The sequence below is a fragment of the Lagopus muta genome, chromosome 2 (assembly GCF_023343835.1).
Source record: "Lagopus muta isolate bLagMut1 chromosome 2, bLagMut1 primary, whole genome shotgun sequence".
In the NCBI taxonomy this organism is placed as follows: domain Eukaryota; kingdom Metazoa; phylum Chordata; class Aves; order Galliformes; family Phasianidae; genus Lagopus; species Lagopus muta.
Window position 1 is genome coordinate 43,490,922 of NC_064434.1, and position 6,000 is coordinate 43,496,921.

The 6,000-nt window shown below is 44.9% G+C and overlaps 1 protein-coding gene across 1 annotated transcript in view; it reads left to right on the forward strand.

The window, feature by feature from the left end:
• The window catches only part of FOXO3 (forkhead box O3), an 84,798-nt gene extending 80,179 nt beyond the window's left edge, over positions 1 to 4,619 (forward strand). Inside the window, exon 3 of the mRNA XM_048937635.1 lies at positions 749 to 4,619. The gene's annotated coding sequence lies outside the window, so the exon portion shown is untranslated. The remainder of the gene's footprint in view (positions 1 to 748) is intronic.
• The last annotated feature ends 1,381 nt before the right edge of the window (positions 4,620 to 6,000 follow it).

Consider the following 6,000-nt stretch of genomic DNA (forward strand, 5'->3'; position numbering starts at 1 on the left):
AGGGAAAGTCCTCAAAAGGCTTTAGGTGATGGGGGCTGAGCCCAGGGTTCAGAAGCTGGCTCTTTGAGGAGTCACATGCTAAGCAATACAGATGGCTACCATGTGAGATTCCTAAAGGAATATGAAAGGATTTCATGGGAATGTTTAAATGTACATATTTTTCAAAAACACTTTGAGGTGCCTACCTGTATCCTTAAGCCTCTGCCCACCTTTAAAAACCTGACCTTTGACGTGTTGAAATGTTCATGTTTCATGGAGAACAGTCCAATCCAAAATTGGTGGCTCCTTGCTGCTGCTTTTGAGCAGCATTCTTTGGCTGTCATTCAGGGCTGGCGTTTGTCACATACTGACAGATTTGTCCAGCCTCTCGGTGATGGTGAGAGCTCAAGGTGATGGAGAGGGTGATCATGAAAAGTCTCCAGAAGGTGAAGGATCCTTCCATGCTTCACCTGGAAATATGCATGGCAAGTAGACGATGCTTCTTTAATTAGACATTGCCATTAGCCAGAAAAGAAAAGACACACAGACTGTGGCAAGAGATAAACGTTTTCGTGAGGGATATTGGTGTAAACTTATCCTTTGCTATGCACTCGAAGCTTCTGGATGAAAACAAATTAAAATTGCTTGTCAATGTAAACTGGGTTTGGAGCTTTGCTCAGTTGGCTTTTTGTTGTTGTTTTGTAGGGTTTTTTTTTCCCTTCATGTAGCAATCTCACTGTCTTTTCTTCTTTTTCTTCTTTCTTTCCAGGCCCTCAAACTGACACGAGATGTAGAGAGAGAACCCTTTGCCAAATCTGCTGTCAGCAAGTGGACAGTGATACTGTTTACAGCTTATGACGTTTGTGAACCCTGCGTTATTCTCCTATCAAAGCAGACTGTTAAAAGGCCCCTTATCTGAGTGAAGATCCTCCTTTTTTTTTTCTCTTTTCTTTTTCTTTGGAATTGAACTCATTTTGAAGTATGCAAAATCTTCCTTTTCTGGGATGGCCAAGCACCTGCTGTGGAGACAATGTTCAGCACCATCCTGTTGAGAACACACTGTGTAGCCTTTACAGTAGTTACTTGTCAATGAGTATGTGGTGTTTCAATATATTAATGGTTTATGGGATGTTTTAAGTTGGCTTTTTGTTTTGGAGGTTCTCCCTGTCTGCCCACCCTCCTCCCTGCAACCTCCAGTTTGATTTCCGTAGATTTTTGACCATTTTTGCTTTCTCTCAGTGGGGAATCTGAAACACTGCATACATGCAAGGAAATGATCATAACCCAACGTTGCTCAGATGTCAGGGCTCTCCAGATAGACACCGTTCATGATACCAACCAACCTACCAAATTCCAGAGAGAGGTGATTCGTTTGGTCCTTTTGCTTGTTGGGTTGGTTCGTTTGTTTCTTTCTCATTCTTTCCTTAAACTTAATGGTACGGCCCCGTTTTTCTGTAAGCATCAAGCCAGAGTTGATTGCAAAGCCAGGGAAACCAGCGAGGCAGACCTCCCGGCTGGTGCTGGTGAGGATGGACTGACCACAGGTGCTGCTGCCTTCGCTGCCATGGGATCCTGCTTGCTGCCCACTGGAGCGGGCTCACCTCCTGCCTTATGTTAGCAGGGCTGCCGCAAATAGCATGGTGAGAACTGTTAGGCTGAGCTGCCCCTCTGCTGCCAGACATGCTGAGCGTAAAACCACCTGTAATGAGCTGTCTGAGAAGCAAAAATAAAGGGAAACACTGTCCTTTGCAGGAAAGGCGAGCGAATGGGCTGTGTGCATCAGCAAGTCGATTGCAGTGGCAGCAGCACTGGGTGTCCAGGCGCAGATTATTGCAGTGTGTGTAATTGCATCAGTGATCCTTTTTCTTTTCTTTTTTTTTTTGACATATCCTTGATGATTTTTTTCCTTCTCATTGTATATAATCCATTGCAGAAAAAGCAGCAAGAGAGGGAATGGTAAGGTGACAATGTCATGCAAATGGCTTTTCATATGAGCATAGATTGTAACAGGATTAATGACACTGAAAGACAAGGCAGTTTTATATATTTTGCTTCTTAAGATTTTCTTTTGTAAAATGAATAATAATAATAATGAATAAAAGGTATGGTGCTGTATAGATCCTCTCTATAATCTGGAAAGTTTGATTACTTTTTATTAGTATCTTGGGGGGAGGGATACAAAAAAAGAGGGGAAAACACCAGTGGTACATAAGAACTTGGTATGAAGACGTTCTGAATAGGACAGTGTATACATAATTCTCCAAAGTGATATATGAAGCTTTTTTCTTTGCATAAAGGCATTATGCATATAAATATATAAATATATTTTATTATGTACAGAAATGGATCATTATGCATGGATGTTAGGAAAACCAACTAGCATTTTAACCCAAAGTTTCAGTGCATGAGTTGCCACCGGTCCGTGTACCATGCAATGTGGAGTGACTCCCTCTCGCCACTGCCACTGCACACGCACAGTCATGCACACCCATGCGAGCGCTCGTGGGTCCTTCCTCGCTCCTCACTTTCCGGGTCCCCAAGGTGATATTGGTGAAATAACAGCTCCCCGTGTGATGGAAGTTTTGTTTCGTAACGTAACCCCTTCATGCTCACAGTGTTCTCGTAAAGATGCACCTCTTGGTTTCACCCCGCACTTATGACTGTGTAAACTCTGTGCAGCTGTGGTTGTTGTTGCCCTGTAGCATATCAACTTTTCCAAGTAGCCAAGGGTTTATCATTCTCGTTTCTAAAAAGAAGGAGACTTTTATTTTCACACTCACTTGGTCTATTTGCCAGCATAGGGACTAGGCGATTAAATCCCCGGGAGGTAGCTGACACTTGCTGCCCATCTCCATATTCAAGGAGGCTGGTTGTTAGCAGACACTGGCATGCCACAGGACACCAGGCCTAGGTGTCACTTTGCTTATCAGTCCAACTGCAGACGCTTCTTAACAAAAGTTAAGTCAAGGGCTTCCCTGCAAGCCTCCTGGCGGACCCCAAAATGTGAGTGCACACCAAAGGCCTGTCCTCTGATGCTCCTTCCCCAGGCACCTCTGTGGTGGCTGTCCCCATACCCTGAGGATTTGGCCACCAGCAGAGCTCCATGAACAGGTGATGTCCGCAGTGAGGCCCAGGGCCTTTCCAAATGCCACCTGCCAGGTGTGTGGTACGTGTGGGCAGCACCGGTGTTGATGTGGTGGTGGATGGCTGAGTTGACAAAAACCCATTGTTCAGTTTTGTTCCTTTGCGTGGATGCAGTTGTTGTCCAGTGCAAGGGAAGGCCCCTTAGTCCAAAACAGCCTGCGGCAATTTGTGCTCTGCCAGGGCAGCCTTGTTACATCGAACTCAGAGCTAGCTCACACTGGCATAAATAGACAGAAAAACAGTCCGCTCTGTTCAGAAAATGGAGACAATTGATTCAGAGACAGCCAGTCAATGGCAGAGAAGGTTTGCTTTTTTTTTTAATTAAAAGCATTAGCAACTGAAAGGCTTAATCTACCTCCCAGCAATGTCAAGGAGAGCATTTCCATTGGCGTATCTAGGCCACGTTGGGCCCCTATGCTGGAGACTATCTCAGCACCAGCTGAAGAGGGATGGACTTGGACAACCTCTTCAGTTTGGTTTGGTTTCTGTTGCTCGTTTTTGCGGCCAAAACTTTCAAACTGAAGTGCCTCACGTCAGGCATCGAAAGTCTGGGACATGGATGTGGTGTCATTGGGGCTGGCGCTTCTCAAATCAGCAGAGGTGCCTGCTGCCCCCCAGGGCCACCTCGTCCGCACGCTGAGGTGCCTAAAAATTGCTCTCGTGTCCAGAGGTGCTGAAAAATAACTGCGTCTTGTTGAACTCAAGGGTCACTTGTGTAGGTGTCAAAGTAAGGCTTAAAATAATAGTTAACTGGGGGAAGCCACCTTTTGAAAACTTTGGCCTTTGAGTTTCTGAACGTTCTTCTGCATAGTTTTCCTTCTGAAAGCACGTAAAGCAGATGAAGGCCCAGAACAATTACACCGGTGTCGTTTAAACAAACGCTTTACAAAAGGTCTAAAAAGGTGGCATTGATGCAGTTCTTAGTCATAGTTTTTTGGGTTTATTTAACAATTTGGTAATTTTTTTTCTCATGAGAATAATTGGATGGTTGGCCACCGCCTAACTCCAGAAATTTCTGTGCCACTGATTCAAAAAATACAACCTTTTAGATCATGTATTTCTCTCAAATGACGTCATTGCTTGGCAATCAGTGTCCTGTAATTGTTTTTCGTACACAATATTCATTAGGAGTTGCCAACAGATGCGAAGGGGGACCAGATACATTTTGTTCCTATGGGTTGGAAAAATGGATTGTACATTTGGCTTCACATGTTTAACTTTTTTTAAAAAAAGTTGCATGATTGGAAAAAATATGTATACAGTATCTGTAAAACTGTTTTATCTGTTTTTGTTTCAAGCCATGTAAATTGGAAGAATATTAAATCCACAGCCTTAGCGCGCATGGCCGTCTTTACATACCGAAGAGCTGAACAGTTTATACTTTTCATTTGGGCTATCTTGTACTTTCATTTGAAAGCAGACACTCTCATGTTGCAGTCTTACTGAGGATTTTATAAAATAATTTTAAAAAATTAAAAAAAAAAAAAAAAAAAAAAGATGCTGCCCTGGATGAATATATTACCTTACTACACAGAGATTGGAAGGAAATTTGTTTTGGAGCAAAACCTGCCCCTTTCCAAATGAAGTAGAGACGCAGTGCTTACTCCACTTGGTGTTAGTAGATATTGCCTTGTGTATTCCATTTTAAATTGTAATCTAGTTTGTAAAAGAGATGGTGACGCATGTAAATAAAGCATAATGGATCTCTACGTTGCAGATTTGCCTTTGCTGTTTTGTTGTGTGACGGACATCTAAATGCAGGACCTGGAAAGGGGGCTGGGAGGGAACCCCTGGGTGGCATGCGTCCATAAGGCACGCATGAGGTCCTGTGGCTCTGCAGAGGCATTTCCAAGAGGGTTGCCAGTGACTTAGCATCCCTTCCACTGCAGACAGCATGCTACAGGGAGTTAACAAAACCATCCATTCTAGAGCAGCTGCCGAGGCGGGGAATGTTGCACAATGGGACCTGGTGTGTGAGCAATGGGTGAGGGAGATAGGGGAGCAAGTGGGGATGGGATCCCTCGGCAAAGAGGTGAGCGTGGAGCAGCAGAGCAGCAAAGGTGCCAGGTGAGGAAGGTGAGACCAAACCCTGCCTGATAGAGAAAGTCCTTCTGACATCTTGCCTGGGTCAGCCTGTCACTGGTGGGTGTCCCCTGGGATGATATTGCATTTCTCTCTTGCAGCCCAGCTCACTCTTCCCAGGAGAAAACCAGCCCAGCTGCAAGACAGCCAGAAGAGTTGTGTCCCCCTGGGCTTGGCTGGGTTTCAAACTGTGTTTGAAATATGTCTGGAATACTTGAAACCATCCGTTTGCGATTTGGGATAAGAAAACCAGCAGCCTGACTCAGCAGAAAGCCGTATTGACAGTGCTGGCCAAGGCGCAGGAGAGCGTGATGAGAAACATGAGACACATCAGCAAGCACTGCTCCCCTGCCCTGATGGGAAGCCACAGATGTGTATGGTTTTGGAAGTCGTTTTTCAAAAGCAGATGATGATTCCAAGAAAGAGTAGGTTTTTTGTGCAGCAGGGAGATGCAGCCAGAAAATAGCCATTTACTGGGATGAACTGTGCTCTAGCTCCTGGGAAATGGACCTATTTTGCTGGCAGCGAAGGACCTGTGTTGTCCTCCTCCTTGGCGTGACTCCCTTGGCATTTAGGACACTTGATGAAAGCCTTCAGCCCAGTGAGCTGCCAACATGGGAGGGCCTCCGCTTTGATCCGAATTTAGGTCAGGGAAGCAGCAAGCAGATCAAATCCTGTGCAAGTTTTGTGCTGAGCCTCCTTGGTTGCGTTGTGCAACGCCTTGACGGTGACCTGCGGTTCACCCGGCCATGGAATATTTCATCCTTATCTTACAAAATACTTTCAAAATAAGCT